The sequence below is a fragment of the Choloepus didactylus genome, chromosome 1 (assembly GCF_015220235.1).
Source record: "Choloepus didactylus isolate mChoDid1 chromosome 1, mChoDid1.pri, whole genome shotgun sequence".
Classification (NCBI taxonomy): Eukaryota; Metazoa; Chordata; class Mammalia; order Pilosa; family Megalonychidae; genus Choloepus; species Choloepus didactylus.
In genome coordinates, this window is record NC_051307.1 from 120042598 (window position 1) to 120059418 (window position 16821).

General features: G+C 37.5%; 1 long non-coding RNA gene across 3 annotated transcripts in view; it reads left to right on the forward strand.

The window, feature by feature from the left end:
• Positions 1-16821, forward strand: part of LOC119537896 — an 88072-nt gene that overhangs the window by 52640 nt on the left and 18611 nt on the right. For 2 of the 3 annotated variants that reach the window (XR_005217477.1, XR_005217479.1), the window contains exon 5: positions 352-466. This is a non-coding gene — a long non-coding RNA (uncharacterized LOC119537896). The remainder of the gene's footprint in view (positions 1-351; positions 467-16821) is intronic. The other variant, XR_005217478.1, reaches the window with a different exon arrangement.

The window sequence follows — 16821 nt, forward strand, 5'->3', positions numbered from 1 at the left end:
GCGGGAGCGGGGGGAGCAGGAGAGGGAGCTCAAGGAAAGAGAAGACGAATCTGCTCTGAAAGCGCCAGTGAATAAAAGGACTGAGGGGGGAGGAGTGGAGAAGGGAGAAAGAACACCCACCAGGCAGGGTGGGCAAAACCAGCAATTTACAAACTGCCAGGGGGAGAGCTACTGAGCGGAGAAGGAATGGGGGTGAACGGGTAGAAGGAAAAACAAGGGGAAGTTCTCATCTCTCCCCAAAAGGTCTGGTCTGAAAACGGCTCTAAACCAGGAGTTAAACAGGAACTGGTCACGGTGTAAAGGGTGGTCTTAAAAAGGAATTAACTGCCTTGTGGTTTTTTTCTATCCTAGACTGAGCTCATCTCCTTCAACTCTGGAAAATTATGCTCCAAAAAATGAAATGAATTGACTCTATATAGAAACGGAAGCTGAATTTCCTCCACTATGGACTTAGCCTTAGGTATTGGTATGTTTGCCATTTATATTTATTTTTAAATTAAATAAGCATTTGGGAGGTTCTATGAACCCAAGTGCTAAAGAAATCACCCAGTTCATTAAAGTTCATTTTTTTTATTGCTTTTATTTTTGCCAAAGGATAAGATGAGCGGTTAGCACCAAGAGATGTTAAAGACAGTAATCTAGTCTGGGTAGCAGCATTTTTTAAAAACACAACAAAACACTAAAAGAAGGATTGGAAAACTGAGTTCCACAGTTAAAAGAGTGGGGGGGGGTACCATTTAAACTCTAGCAGACGATTACACTTCCAGAACCCCTCCCCCACAACCCAATAGGATTGAAAAAGGGGAAGAGTGTACAGAAGAGAACGGGCAGGGTTAGTGGAAGGTGGGGAAGGAGAGGGAGAGGCAGGGAGTAAGAAGTTACGGCAATCCCTGGGATTAAGATAAACGTCGGAGCTCGGCGGTCGCAAGAAGGTTCCTTACCTTTCTCTCTAAGCCCCGTTTGCACCTGATCTGCAACCATAAACACTTCGTGATGCTTAGTGTGCAGCCAAACGATGACCGAATGTTAAACAATTCTTCACGCTCCCTCCCCCTTTTAAAAAACAGACTCAAAAGAATGTTAGTACTGTTCTCCTTATCCATCGGCTCCAAAACATTCCGCTTTGTCGGGAAGAGAGACGAAAACCAGGCTCTTGGGCACGTGTATATGTATTTATATATTATGCGGTTGGTATATAAATATATATACGTTTTCTGCATATAAATCCAAAAAGAAAAGCACCACAGATGCCTCTGAAAGCGGGAGGGGATGAGGGAGTGAAAAACTTGGCAAGCCAAATGTATCCAAAGATTTCGTACCAGGAGCCACCTGCTTCAATATGCAGAATTCCCGAGAAGATTTAGAGGGAGAAGGAAAAAAACAAAATAAAATCCCCCAAACACACACTTGAAACTGGAAGACGCTTTAAGAAGAGTGGAAGAGAAGATCTCCTGTGGCTACAGATCCGTCAGCTAAGTGAGCAATCGCCTCCGAAAATCACAGGCGGGGAGGTGGCTGCAGATGAGTCCCCTGCTCCGGTCTCCGCCGCCGCCGCTACCTGTAGACACACACACACGCGCATACACTCGCGCTCACACACACAGCACAACCTCCTCTCTCTCTCCCTCACTCTCCCTCACCCTGTCCCCCCTCCCCAACTCCGAAGCAATGCCTGGTGCCGGAGTCTGCATCTAGCTAGACCCACACCTGCCCCCTCGGAGCCCGGGTCCCTCCCTTGTCTCCCCCTCCCGGTCCGCTTTATTGCACAGCGTCCCCTCCCCTGTGCCACCCCGCCCCCGGGGTCGAAGCGGCGATCGTGATGGGGGTGGGCTTCGGGGGCGCGAGGCCGGCGATGGCAGACGCGGTGCTGGTGGCTGTCCCTCCCTTTACAAGTGCCTCGCTCTTCCCTCCCTTCCCCCGCGGCGTCAGCGCAGCCTCCGCCCGCAGCGCCCGCGGCGGCAGGAGGGGTTAAGGGCCCGGGGCGTCACGTGTGACGTTCACCAAACCGCTCCGAGGAGCGTGTGATGAGCCGATAACCGCCGCGGAGCCGGGAGGCCGCGGACGCACTGAGTTTCCCTTTCGTCGGCATCTTTGTGTTCCCCTTCCAGGCGTTTTCGTCTGGGTGAAGAAGAGCGCAGAGTTGGAGGCAGCCGCCTTCCACTGCGCCTCTTCGGTACCTGCACCCCACTCCCCTCCATTTTCCCGTTTTCTCCAGCTGGAGGCAGAGTAAGCCTCCTATCGAAGCGTCGGTTGTAGCCCCGATTTGGAGAGAGTAGAGTTAATGTAGTGCCACTGCCTTGGGCCTCTCCTCTATAGCTGCGTGTATATCTTCTGCCACGGGATAGGTGATTTAAAAAAAAAAAAAATCACAGCTAATCAGTGTTGGTTTTTGTGACTGGTGTGATTCACTATAGCACGTTGTTTGCAACTACCCACTGCCCACCACCCTGCAAATTTTTAAATGTGAGTTGAGGGACAGGGCCCTGCCAACAGAACCATTAATTGATTGCAACCTGTAATCAACATATCCCCATAAAAGATTCACGGGTAGGAAATCACTCAAAGGAATCAGTGACACTTGGTCTAGAGAAGTGTTTTCTCCTTATTGTCTTAACAGCTTGCTTAATAGTTCTCAATTGCGTTTATGCTTTTATCTCTAAATTTCAGGTAAAAGGAAGAAAATTTAAAATAGAATTTAACCAATACTTCGAATTCTGTTTTCTTGACGTATCAACAATTAAAACAATAAAAAAGAAACCTAAGATTCGAGCATATCTGATTTGATCTTTAAAAACAATTGTAAATATCACGTAACAATTCATTTAGCTTAGAAGGAATTCAGTGCCACGTTTTCCTGACATAGTTTTAGAATTCAGTCCACTTTGTCCTTTTTCCTTTTTCTTTAAGTGACCTATAAATCATGTGCCTGCAAATCCAGTAGATTTCAATGTTGTTCCCAAGAAAGTAAAAGTTCATTAGACTAAACATGTGTCTGAGTTTTGGTAACAGATCTAGTAACACCCCATGCCCCCACCCCAAGTCTCTCTAATTTGACAAGAGAAAACCTGAGAAGCATCTCTGGAATTTCCTGGGATAGTTGAGAAATAAAGATGTATTCCAATATTTTAAAAAGTACTAATTGAATCCTTTCAACTTTCACTAGGCTACACAATTAGGGAACCTGGAATAAGGTACCAGTATGACAACTGCAAAATCAAATTTTTAAAAAAAGAAATAAGGATGAAGTTGTCCATTGTAATTTATAAAATATAATGTTTTAGATACTCTCTTGTATGGCAAAGCTCAAAAGAATTCTCTGTGGGTACCACTTACTAAATGCCTCTACTGAGGTTAATATCAGAACTCCAAAGGTACTAACTGAACATTTTTCATTTTTAATATTTGGTTTTTATAGTAAGAGATCAACAATTTTTAAAAAGTTCCATTGTGGTTTTTTGTTATTCTTTCACAGTTACACTTTAACAGCTGGGTATTATTATCCCATTTTTATGAGTTATTCTAACAAAAAATCCAAGAATTTTAACAATATAGAATTGTCACACAAGCAGCACTTATCACAATCATGTAAATATAGGCAAACAAGTCAAACTTTTCTCGCCCATTCTTCTCCACTTTCTCAATCAAACCTCCTTGAAGAATTAAACCCAAACCATTGGATCGCAAACTATCTGATCCCCTAAACAATTAAATAGCAAAAAGATATGTTTTTTTTTTTTTTTAATGCCTTTTGTTGGTATGCAATTAAGAGCTAGGACTCTGGAATCAGATTGCCTGAGTTCAAATCCTGGATATGCCTTGAAATTGCTACTGTCTGGTGCATATTGCTTAATGTATGCAATCCAAAATAATGCATGTAAAGCACTTGGCATAAGAGATAGTAATTCTTCATTGTTTACTCTATTTTTAGTATCCATGTGGTATGTTCCCTTTTCTGATACAAACACCAGTATATGTAGGGGCATTTGGACTCTGTGTTGAAAACAGACCAGGAAAGTTTGTTGCAATACATCATATCCATAACTTAGAAGTCATCAGTTATTTAAGAGTAATTGCTAGGTCCTTGCTGCCTTCTCTTTTTCTTAAGATTTTATATATATCTGTTATTATTTAATTCTAGTTCGGGGGATTATATTAAAAGTGGATGATGAGTCACGTTAAACAGATGTGACTTGGTAATGATGGCACTAATAAAATGTAGGAAAATGAATTTAATTCACATTGCAAATCATGTGGCTTTCTGGATTTGGCATTACCCATGCTCGAGTTTACTGCCTTTTACCATGTCGAGCACTGTTGGAAGTCTCTGTAAGGTCAAATACAAATAAAAACCCTGTGAAGTTTTGCCCAAACACATCTGTTTATCTGTAGGTTTGAAAGGAGACCTCAAAATTACACAAGAGCCTTGGTAGAAAAACCAAACTATTGGGTGAGAATGGGGGAAATAGTCACTAGAGGAGGAGTGAAGTCAACTTTATATTATAAGTATATATGTACTGCCTAACTGTTGTGGCTTTAAAATTTCTTTTTTCCAGAAATAAAAATGAGTATATTGGAAAAGGAAGGTAGACTTGAAGGTAAATATCATATTGTATTTTCAGGTACTGTATTATGCAGGCTCACTTTACTTTGAGTTCAGAGGTCATTAAGTGGGAAGATTGTTCCCCCATTAATTTTATATATATATATGAAGACAATTAAATGGTGTGTTATCCTAAAGTAAAGAAATAGCAAGAGTATTACTCATTCTTTGGAAAATCCCAAAGACTCACAGCAGATCAGCACTTTTTTTTCTTTTCCAAAGGGCTGAAGAAAAAAGAGTATTAATAAAATGTTATGCTTAGATGAAATTTTACTGAAAATTTCCTCATAAATTATATGTACTTAAAATGAGTTAAAGATAAATAATATACTGAGAGAGTATAGGGGCAGTGACAGCTCATATATTTGTTCTGAAAGAAATAAAAAATAAAGCCTAATAATCTGTTGTGGCATTGTCAAGTGGACCAGTAGCATAGCTTCCTGGCAGCATTTTATTAAGACCTGGATGAAAGATACAGACATTATTAGTACTGAACAGACAGATTCTGACTTCTAGGATCACCAGTGTGGTCTGGTTGCATGTAGTGTCTTTTTGGACATAGTCCACCTGGTCTCCAACTCTAATCTCCCTACAAACCACCCTTCTGCCCTGCACAGCCTGTACAGCATGGCCAAATTCGTCATCTTTTTCTCTAGCTTTGACCAAGTCAAGCCCTTTAAAAAAAAATCTTCAATGAATCTGGAGTTCCTAACATGTGAAATACAAACTTCTTACCCTAGGATTCAAACCCAGGGTGCTCTCGATTCCACACATTTTTATTTAGCTTTCTCTCCCATTACTCTCCTTCCTAATCTCTGTATTTCTTCCAAACGATATTATTTATTGATCTCCAAGGACAAGTCTACTGGTTTCTTCTTTTAGATTATGAAACCACCAACTCTATTTACCAGAAACAAAACAAAACAAAACAAAACAAAACTGTGAAGATATTTCTTAGATAGATTTAAATTATTAGTTAGTTGATTTGCATCTATGGCTGATTGCATCTACAGTCAACAAAGGAGATTGCCTTTAGCAATAAGAGAAGTCCCCTCATCCAATCAGTTGACAGTCTTAAAGGGAGAAGTGATGATTTCAGCAGTTAGAAAGAAGAAAGAAGAAAGAATTTTGATCTCTACTTCAGCCAGCCAGCTTCTCCTGGGGAATTCAATGTCACTATCAAGTTCCCAACTTGCAGCCTGCCCTAAGAAATTCAGACTGGCACAGTCATGTGAGTCAATTCCTATAATAAATCTCTTAATTTTCATGTATACATAATGCATATATATCCTGTTGGTTCTGTTTTTCTGGAGAACTCTGACTAATACATCATTATTTCTGCATCTTTTGTCTTCCTTACCTTGTTTATAAGATATCGAACACTCTCTCACCCCAGTACCTTTGTACTCACCATTTACTCCACCAAGCGTCTCTTCCCTTTGATGGTTATATGCTCCTTCCCTCATTCACATAGGTCTGTGCTTGGATGTCATCTTGAAACGAGGTCTTCCCTGACTTCACTATGTAAAGTAGCACTCTCTTCCCCATTCTCTCAATGTCTCCTTAACTCTTATAATTAGTTCATAGCACTTATTACAAACTGATTATGTTTCTTTATTTATTATTTGCTTCCCACCTTCCAAGAAGGTAATAAGTGCCATGAAATCAGAGGCTTAGTCTTTTTTGTTTACTGCTGTATTCCCAGCACCTAGAAGTATGCCTGACTTATTGTGGTGTTGTTGAATAAATGAATGAATGAGGTCAATTTGATTCACTAATAGCAATTTCAGGGGTATGATAATGGGCTACTTCTAACTTTGGCCAACAGTTGAGCATAAAGATGTAAGAATTTGCTCAGAAGTTCTTGAAAAACAATTTTTTATGTTGCATGTCTTAAAATATATTAAAGGCATAATTTTAGTGCATGGGTCCCTCTTTTTGAGATAATGTTTAGAATGAGCATGTATGAGCCCCAAATGTGTCCACCAAGTAACAATGAGGTGTTTGCAAAGATGCTTTGCTCACTTAAGAGCCAATGGCACTTTATTACATAAACCTTAGATTCCACATTTGCTGTTTTCTCAGTTTTACTGTTTTAAACAATGTATCTAGGTGATGTCCTTCTTAGGTTCTAATTTTTTAATTATTTAAAAATTTGCAATTAATAGAAGCAGTTTTCAAAACAAAATATCATATTTATAAAATACTGTGCAGTTAGAAATTCATTCAAAAATGCTCTATATTATTCAGTAATTGAATCCTCACCAGTCCTTTGAGTCCCTACTCTGCCAAATTACTGTACTATTGGAGGTTCAAATGAACCTTGAGACATGGTGCTTTCCCACTTGAAATGTACATTATCTGTGAAGCAGGGTAATGCTAGACCATATGATACCTTCACGCACAATATAAAAAGGCTTTCCAGGGAAGGACATTCCAAGGAAAGGAGCAGCATGTATAAAAATCACAACTCAGCTCCACAGGAGCATGGGAGGCATGTAGAGGAGTGGCAAGAAATAAGCTTATATGTAAGCAGGGTCAGACAGTGAGGGGATTTGTGTGTCAAGCAAGGAAGTTTGGACCTGACCCTTCAAGTAAATCCATCGAAGCTTTAAGCAAGGAAGTAGTGTGACCATATGTGTCTTTTGAAAGGTTCATCTGTAGCAGCATGGAGAGTGGATTGGAGAAGGAGAGACAAAACTGAAGATAAGGAAGCCAGTTATGAATTACTGCAATAGTACAAAAGAGGTGGGGTTATCTGAATTATGTAGCAGCAGCAACAGCAACAACACAAGAAATTAAACTTAGTGGTTCAATACAAAAAATATTTGGGAACTTTTGGCTGTAGAACATGAGAGAACGTTTAGAGAGACTTGATTTTTGAGCTTGAATGGTGCTGTCAATGATATCACCATTATGAAGTAAGGAGTTTTAGAATATCCTTCTTCAGATGAGGAAACCAAGACTCAGGGGTAAAGCGACTACATCCAGGGTATAGCAGTTTGAACTTGAATCTATGTCCTCTGACTATAAGATCAATGAACTTACCAATAACACACACTCTCCTGAACCTAAAGGAATGAACAGTTCTGAGAATATGGCTTTCAAATATTAGTTGGTTCAAGTTGATATTTAATATGAGTTCAGGAGAAAACTATTTGAACTGGAGATCTCTAGCATATGCCTGAAGTCCAGATAGTTTGTGTTGTTAATTAAAAAGAGATTAGTATGTGTTTGATGTCAGGAACTGTCTAAAACTTAATAAGCATCCATAGGAGAGAGAGAGAGTGAGATGAGCAATCCTAGCTGCTTCTAGAAAAAGCTCAATTGAGAAATGAAATTTTTAGTCTTACAAAATTAAACTTGTGGAGGAAGGAATAGAGAGTGAGGGGCCTGAATAAATCCATCTTCTAAATAGACCCAAGAGTTTTTAAGAAATATGAAGGGCTGGCTTCTGGTAATGGCTAAGATCCTTCTAGACTGATCCCCTTTCAAATAACAATTATAAATTCTAGACAAAAATCAGCTACCTAAAGATATTTGAGAGTAAGCAGAAACAGGCAGACTCTTACAGCAAATCCACACACAGAGAAGGGAAGTTGTACAAAGTGAGTTTCCATTTTTGTAGTTGTTAGCCTGGAGCCAAGAGCAGTTAATGCAGTATAAACACGGCAGACTTCTTGGTTTGGAGAACCAGAAGACTGAATTCAGAGGAAACTGGAAAGAAAGGATGCATCCCAGGAAAAAGAAAAAAAAAAAAAAAAAAAGACAGAAAGAGGATGCTCACATCCTGTCTGTCCATATCTTTGGTTGACCCATGAAACACACACATGTGGGACAGATACATAACAGTTCAGTTAAAGAAAAAAAGATCTGAAAGGAGATTGGAGCTGTTGTCCCGAAAAAACAGTTTGCAACTTGAGTCTAATCAAGATAATTTCCTGCTAGAATAAAAGAAACAATAAATACCCTTTGGAGAAAAAAAACAATAAAATTCAGAGCCTCAAAAGCTTAACATTAATAATGTTCAGGATATACTACAAAATTACCTGACATACAAAAATCTGGTAAAATGGATTGTGTTGTCAAGGAAAAAAGAAAGTCAACTGAGACCAACCCCCAGATCATCTACATGTTGGAATGAGCTGACAAGCATATATATAAAAAGCATATATATAAAAGCAGCTATTATAACTATATCCTCATGAAGTAAAATATATGCTCACAGTGAATGAAAAAAATCCTATTTTATTTTAAGCAGAGAAATATAAATGATAAAAAGGAACCAAAGGATATTCTAAAATGGAAAAATAATATACCTGAACTAAAACATTCACAGTATGCACTTAAAAGTGGAATAGAGGTGTATGAGGAAGAGTCAGGGAACTTGAAGCTAGAACAATAGATATTATCCAATGTGAAGAACAGAGAGAATTAAAGAAAATAAATGTAATGTTACGCAGTCAAATACATGTGTATGTGAAGTTCCAGAAGGAGAGGAGTGACAGAATGAAGCAAAAAAAAAATCTGAAGTATAAATGGCAGCTGGAAATTTTATACACTGCTAGTGTCATGCAAAATGGTACAGCTGCTTTGAAAAACAGTTTGATTTCCTATAAAGATGAACATATATTTGACATAGGATGCAGCAATTCCACTCACAAATATTTACACACAAAGAATGAATGAATATGTCCACACAAAGAATGAATGAGTATGTCCACACAAAGATTCATATGTGAGTTTTCATAACATTCCTCAAAATAACCCCAAACTTGAGACACCCCAAATGGCCATCAACTGGTGAATGGATAACCGAATTGTGTTGCATCCATCTATGGATTACTACTCAGAAACACGCTATGTAAACAAATCTCAAAAACATTATGCTAACTGAAAGAAGTCCAACAAAAAAATCTGCTGATTGTATAGTTCCACTGAAATGAAATTCTAGAAAATGAAAAACTATAATGATAGAATGAAGATCAGTGGTTGTCTAGGGCCAGGGTTGGGGCAGACGATCAATTGCAAAGGATCATGAGTGAACTTCTGGGGATGGTGGAAATGTTTTGTATCTTGATGGTTGTGTTGTGGTTCTATGACTACATACAATTTCCAAAGTTCATCAAACTCTGCACTTAAAAATGGATTGATTTTTTATGTAAAATTTACCCTAGTAGAGCTAAGTAAAAATGTTTAAAAAATAATCAGTAGTTGAAAAACTAATGTGAAATTTTATGGAAGAGTTCAGCTGAAGCAAAGGAGCTTGGACTTGGTGTGGGCAACAGTAGAAAAAAAGGTATAGGTTTTGTTTATGAAAACAGTTCAGGTTTAAGAAAGATTAATCTAACAGCAGAAAACATCATAGACCAGAAGAGGAAGATATATGGGCTAAGAAATTTTTCTGGGTTGGAATAGAGAGGAAATGATAAGTCTGAGACATTTCAAGGGACTAAACTAATTATTTGGAATTTTATTCATTAATAAAAGAAAGAAGTCAAAGAATACTGCACATAAACATAAAAATAAGATATGAAAACATGCACTCCATATACTTTATCAGTGGTTATCCATGGGGAGAGAAAGGGGAATTACACTTTCTACTTTTTATACCGTATAAATATCCTACTTTGAACACTTACACTATTTCAGTCTCTCCATTTATTTTCTTTATAAATCCTTACACCTAAATTATGATGTAGATTTACTATCCCAATTTTATAGATGAGGAACTGAAGCCCCCCTCCCCCACCTCCAACACCACCATGCTGCTTAAGTGAATTGTTCAAGGTCACACTACTAAAAGGTTGTAAAGCTGGGACTCAAATTAAAGTCTGGCAACAAAGCCCATTCTCTTTATCCTTAGACAATATCTTAAGAGTAAATTATAAATATCATGACACATTTCAGTGAGATCTAGGAAAATGCAAACCAAGAAAGGGTCATTGAATCTAGCATCTATCTTCAAGGAAAGTTTTGAGTAGGAAAAAAAGGGGAAGAAAGCTGGAGTTAAGAAGACTAATCAGAGAATGGATGAATAGAAAATTGATGTAATTCTGATTACCCTACACTTTTCTCAAAATTTTTAATGGTCTTTCATTTTCACGGTAAAAATACAGATACCTTTCAAAATCATGCATCTTCTTTCTAATGCAACTGACAGCCCACTCAAATCCAATTACGTAAAACGATCAAACTCCCCCAAAGCAAAACTTAATTTATTGAGTTACATAACTGAGAGGTTCAGGGTGCATATCATTATTATCATGCCTATATTCAGAGGTCTAAATGATGTCATAAGTTTCTCTCCTTTCTCTTTCTTCAATCCTTGGCTTGGCTGGACTTTGTCTTCAGGCAAGGTCTCTTCATGTGGGGGGCAGATTGGCTGTTAACAACTCCACAAGTTCACTCCAAGCCAGATATCCCCAAGGAAAATTACCTTGTTATCTCCAGCAAAGAAATCCTGTGGAGGACTTTAAATGATTTTGCTTGGGTCACATGCTCCTTTCTGTGGCTGGAGATGGAGGTAATTTGATTAACCAAGCCCAAGACACATTATACCCTTAAATCAGGGTAAGAGGGCCCATGGTGACGATAAATACAGTGGAATTTAATGTGGGAAAAGCTTAGGATAACCATCAGATAAAGGGAGATAAAAAAGCTTGCTGGGCAGACATAAACTATAGCCACATAGATTACCATATTTTGTTTTCAACTTTGCTCCCATTAGCCTCTGTGTAGTTCCTTCAAACTAGCATAAACAGATCAGCTTGACCACATCTCATTCTTTGCCACTTCTGAGTCTTTGTTTAGTTTGTTTATCCTACTTTGAGTTCCTTCTTTAACTGTGCCTGATGAAATAGAAAGTATAGAAACTAATGTCATGCATATGCTAAGTGTTTAATAAGTTTTATAAGTGTTTAGTAAGTGTTTAATAAGATGAAGGGAATTGTCTAAGTAAAGTATCAGTAGGCACACAAGAGACAAATATTCACAGGTCATAGTCACTACCTTCAAAAAACTTTTAATATATATATTTTGTGTAGCACAATATATAATTTAACTTGTATGGTCAGTTGATTCAAACTTTGAATAGGGTGTGAGAGCTGGTTGGTTTGTACAGGTTAATGTGAAGCCCCAATACATCACAAAGTAATTTGGACAGACAATAAAAATATATTTACAAAACATCCTTGAGGTACTGGGGGAAATTGTGGAAATATTAAACTTCCCCACCTGGGGAATTACTGATATTCTCACAAGCATTGGGGACTACCAGTTTAGAAGGCTAAACCCTCAATCATGGGGCTTTCTCATACGAAGCTTGTTACTGTGAAAGAGAGGCTAAGCCTACTTAAAATTGTGCCTAAGAGTCACCCCCAGAGAACCTCTTTTGTTGCTCAGATGTGGCCTCTCTCTCTAAGCCAACTCTGCAGGTAAACTCACTGCCCTCCCCCCTAAGTGGGATATGACTCCCAGAGGTGTAAATCTCCCTGGCAACACTGTACATGACTCCAGGGGATGAGTCTGGACCTCACATCATGGGATTGAGAAAGCCTTCTTGACCAAAAGGGAGAAGAGAAATGAAACAAAATAAAGTTTCAGTGTCTGAGAGATTTCAAATGGAGTAAAGAGGTCATTCTGGAGGTTCTTCTTATGCCTTATATAGATATTATTTTTTGGTTTTTAGTGTATTGGAATAGCTAGAAGGAAATACCTGAAACTGTTGAACTACAACCCAGTAACCTTGATTCTTGGAGACGATTGTATAAATGTAGCTTACATGGTGTGATTGTCTGATTGTGAAAACCTTGTTTTCACATGATCTTTATCCAGTGTATGGACAGATGAATAGAAAAATAAGGACAAAATTTAAGTGGATAATAAAGGGATATTTTGAGTGTTCCTTTTTACTTTTATTTTTATTCTTATTTTTTTGGAATAATAAAAATGTTCAAAAACTGATTGTGGTGATGAGTGCACAACTGTATGATGGTATTATGAATAATTGATTGTACACTGTGGATGATTGTATTGTATGTGAATATATCTCAATAAAATGGAATTTTGTAAAAAAAAAGAAAAAAAAACTTTTAATTAGAAGTTTAGAGAAAGTGTCCATACAAATAACCAAAGTGTGAAACAAGACAATTAAAGTGAATAAGAAAGAGCAAAGGAAATTCAGAGAAGGAAAAGATCAAGGACATCTGACAGGAGGGGGAAAAGGACTCAGAAAATTCTTTGTGAAGAAGGAAGTATTTGATTTGGCTCTTGAAAGTGATTGAAATTCAGTATATATTTGTTTTGAATGAATAGATGAACAAATGAATGAACTGATATAAATGAACAAACAGATAGACATAAACATTTAGATTATCAAAAAAAGGAAGAAAGATTAGGCTTTTAACCAGAAAGAGTAGTGGAGACCAGAAAAGATAATTTAGAAAAAAAAATAGAGGAGAACTGAGCTTGTCAGAAGAAGAGAAATATTACGCAGAAAACATTAAATTCATTTAGAAAAAAAGAGGATAGATGTGTATTTAGGTCCAGAAAAGGAGAAGAAGATGAGATCCAGAACATTAATGGAGTTTTAAATCCAACTCCTTTTTTTTTTTTCTGTAAATAAAAATATTTGAATAGATTTTTTTTTAAGGAGCAAGAAAATGCCATAGGAAAATGCCTATTCTTAAATGACTGGGTTAAAATTTAAACAGCAAAAATTTGGTTTTGAGAGCATTTCCCTGTTTGTAATGACTAACTGTATGTTTTGTTTTAAATATGCTCAATTATAATTTATGGACTACATTAAAGTAACAATCTACTTCCTCATGCAATATCAAGTGCCTCTTTCGTAATATCTACTTCAGTTGAAAGTATAAAAGTGTTCTTCCAGTCATTTATATATCTCTATATAAATATTTATATATAAATAGAGGTGTTAAGTGTCCCTTACAGTATTAGGAAATCAATATAAATATTCAATGCAAAGGAAACAGATGATTAAAGTATCTTAGGATTCAAGCTGGAGATAATTGCCCTCTCATATTTCTTTCTCATTTTTTCTGTTTCAGAGAAATAAATGTACTGCTTTTGATATAAGAAATAATAAACATGATTTTTAAATTCACCTGATTCCAAGACTGAAGTAGCAGGTTTATACTTATTCTAGTGCTCTAGCAGTGGAAAATGTATTAGAAGATGTGTCCTTTGTGATGTAATTATGGAAAGGAGCCTTTTAGGCTTTACCTTAAACCCATATTCTTATATGCTAAAATTTCTGCTTATTTATTTAACTAGCCACTTAGAGCTAACTAAAACATTTTGATCACTAGAAAGCACTGGGTATTTGTTCTTTCAGGTACAGGGAGGTAATTTGCACCTAGAAGAATCTCCTAATGGAAATTTTCCCTTCTGTAAAGATTACCTGTGGAGAGAAGACTATTTCCCTGGTGAAATATGACTCTAAAGTGAGGAGCCCTGGCAAGCAATGTGCACACAAGGGAGCAATTCATAATTCTGGTTCATACTCCTTTCTTGCAGAGGCCAGAGGGATCTCCTTTCTTTTTAAGTTTCTTAAGAATTTCAAATATGACCTTCTCTATCTCCATATGCTCCTAATAAAATGCAATATACAGAGGGTGGGGGATGTGGGGACAACATACCTCTATGAATTATGTCAAGTATTTATTTCTCAGTCTCATCTTCCACTGAACTCCTTCAAGCAACCCTGGCTGGTAGCCAGATTCAACAATTTGCATACTCATACCTTGTATGCTTTACTTCACTCTGTTTTCCACTCTTGGAGCATTCCCTTTCCTTCCCTCTGTCTTTTCCAACCAAATACAATACATCATGTATGTATATATATACACATATTTATATATGTATGTGTATAAATATAATAGTTATTAAAACTAAACATATTGTCATGAATAAGCATATTTTAAATTCATTTTTTGTAAATGGACTTGACTATCATTTTATGGATTTAGTTTGCACGGTGCATAAGGTTTGCCATCAACATAGCTGGTCTGAGGAAAACAAGTGTACACAGGGCATAAAAGCATGAGGCTATGGCCGCTTGAGTCTTCATGCCCGGGCTTTGCCTTAGGAATAGATAAAAGTGCAAAGAAAGACATACATCGAATTTTGCATACACACACAAGCAAAATAATAGTAGTCACAATAAGAGAAAACATCTATTAAGAGCTTTCTATGCACCAGACACTATTCTAAGCTCTTCATATGATTTTCACAACAATCCTATGAAATACGTACTATTTACTATTTCCATGATATCACAAAGCAACTGAGACAGTGAAATTAAAGAACTTGAAAAAATTTTAATCAGCAACTACCACATAGCAAGTAATTGCTGGGACTGGAATATATATTCATATTTACATCTGTCTATCTACTCATTAACTTCAGGTAAAATTGTATGGCATTATTATTAATCATGCAGTATGTGCCATGTATAATTATCCAAGTTGTTTTACAAAAGGTAAGTGTAAAATTGATCGGGTCCAGATTTGTGGTCAAATGGCATTGTGAGTTAAATGTTTAAGTCTTCTTTTCCACAGCAAACTTATAGAAATAACAGATAAAGTATTTTTTGAAATGAAATAAAGCATCATGGTTATGTTCAAGGCAAGATAATCACTTTCACTGGCCAAAAGTCCCAGAGAAATCCGGTGGTAAGAAGGGTTATGCCACAGGCCTGATGGCTTCTGGGAATGGAAGAACTTAAGAGGCAAAAGAGGAGTTCAATTCCTAAAAATAAGAGGGACTAAAAGCATCCCACGCATGGCCAAGGAACAGATCCAGGCCCCGTCAGAGCTTGGGACTCACAAAAATGGTGAGTCCTTCCCAGGTCTGTCTTCCAGGCAGGGGAAGAGGCAGCTGTGCAACCTGGGCATGGGCCAAGCCATCCAACAGTATGCAGATGAGATCTGCAATATCTCTACACATGGCAGGGGTGCCACATTACAAAAATAAGATCTCATCCCGGATTAGGGACCCAGGGGTAGAGACACCAATAAAACTTGTTGACAGAGGGGATGAGCAGAGAGAGAGAAAAAAATAAATTATTCAAGTAAGGCTGAAATTAGAGTTCCAAAGCACAACTGAAAAAATTTAATATGAAAAGCAATGAACAAAAATTATAATCCAAGAGAAGAATTTGCTCTAGTGAATTGAAAATAACAGAGCAATCTAAAAATCACCTTGGCATACATATATTTAATATTGTCAAAGAACAGAGGAAGAAATGGTATTAGTAAAAAATTGAAATAAGGGAAAAAACCTGTTAGATATGAATCAAGAACAGATAAATATGAAAAATAAGTAATCCTAGAAGAAAATTATAATCACTAAAAAATCCAAAAACAAAGACATAAATACTCGAGTCTGGACAAAGCCAAAGATCTCACCCAAAACATAACATGAGAAAAGAAAGTATATATTAAATACTAAAAGACATTACAGAGTCTGGTGCTTCTGCCTACATTGTAGAAATATGGAAAGAGGGTCACTCCTACTCTAAGAACAAGAAAAAGCCAGATAACCTGCAAGATAGTAACTTTTCTGGAACCCATCAGAGAGCTGAGTTTGCAGGATAACTAAGCAGCCTGAAATCCAAGGAAGGGCAGATCATTCCATGCAGACAGTTGGTGAGCCTGCTTGAGTTGTGGCAAGCATGGGAAGAAGAGATATATACACATGAGGTATTGTATTTGGTTGTAAAAGATAGAGGGAAGGAAAGAGAATGCTCCAAGAGTGGAAAACAGAGTGAAGTAAAGCATACAGGGTACAAGTATGCAAATTGTTGAATCTGGCTACCAGCCAGGGTTGCTTGAAGTTCAGTGGGAGATGAGACTGAGAAATAAATACTTGACATAATTCATGGAGGTATGTTGTCCCCACATTCCCCACCCTCTGTGCATTGCATTTTATTAGGAGTATATGGAGATAGAGAGGGTCATATCTGAAATTCTTAAGAAACTTCAAAAGGAAGGAGATCCCTCCGGCCTCTGCAAGAATGGAGTATGAACCAGAATGATGAAATGCTCCTTCATGTGCACATTGCTTGCCAGGGCTCCCCACTTTAGAGTCATATTTCACCAGGGGAATAGTCTTCCTCTCTCCACAGGTAATCTTTACAGAAGGGAAAATTTCCATTAGGAGATTCTTCTAGGCACAAATTCATTTTTTTGTAAATG